Source organism: Alligator sinensis, unplaced genomic scaffold (assembly GCF_000455745.1).
Source record: "Alligator sinensis unplaced genomic scaffold, ASM45574v1 scaffold1378_1, whole genome shotgun sequence".
Classification (NCBI taxonomy): Eukaryota; Metazoa; Chordata; order Crocodylia; family Alligatoridae; genus Alligator; species Alligator sinensis.
In genome coordinates this window covers 34901-35428 of record NW_005842781.1, presented here as the reverse complement: position 1 = coordinate 35428, position 528 = coordinate 34901, and positions in this window count along the sequence as shown.

Below are 528 nucleotides of genomic sequence, written 5' to 3'. Positions count from 1 at the left end.
TTTCGGTTTTGCGACCGGGCTTGGTGACCGGGGGGGGGGGGCCCCCCCCCCGTCCATTGGCAGTCAGCCACTGGGGGGACACCCCCCTGCCCCAGTCTGCGTTTTGGTGCCCCCCCAGGCACCAGTCGCCTGTGGCTTGTGGGGTTGTGTGTGTTTAGCTTGGGGGTGCTTTTAGCTTCTGGGGGATGCTTAGCTTGTGGGGTGCATGTGTGTGTATGTGCATGCGTGCCCTTGTGTGTGAACGTGTGCATGTCTGTGGGCCTGTGTATCTGCGTGCATGTTGTGCCTCTCTTACATTTCCCTTAATGCCAAAGGGGAGGATTTGAAGCTCATATTATCCTAGTATGAGTCTGGAGGGGGGTTGCAAGTCACTTCCCCACCCCCCATAGCACTGGGGATTTGAAGCACATGTTCCCCTTAGCACCAAAGTGGGGGGGATTTGAAACTTATTTTATTCTAGTAGGAGTCTTCCTTCCCCCTCCCCCTTCCCAGCAAAGGGGAATTGAAAGACACGGTCCCCTTGGTACC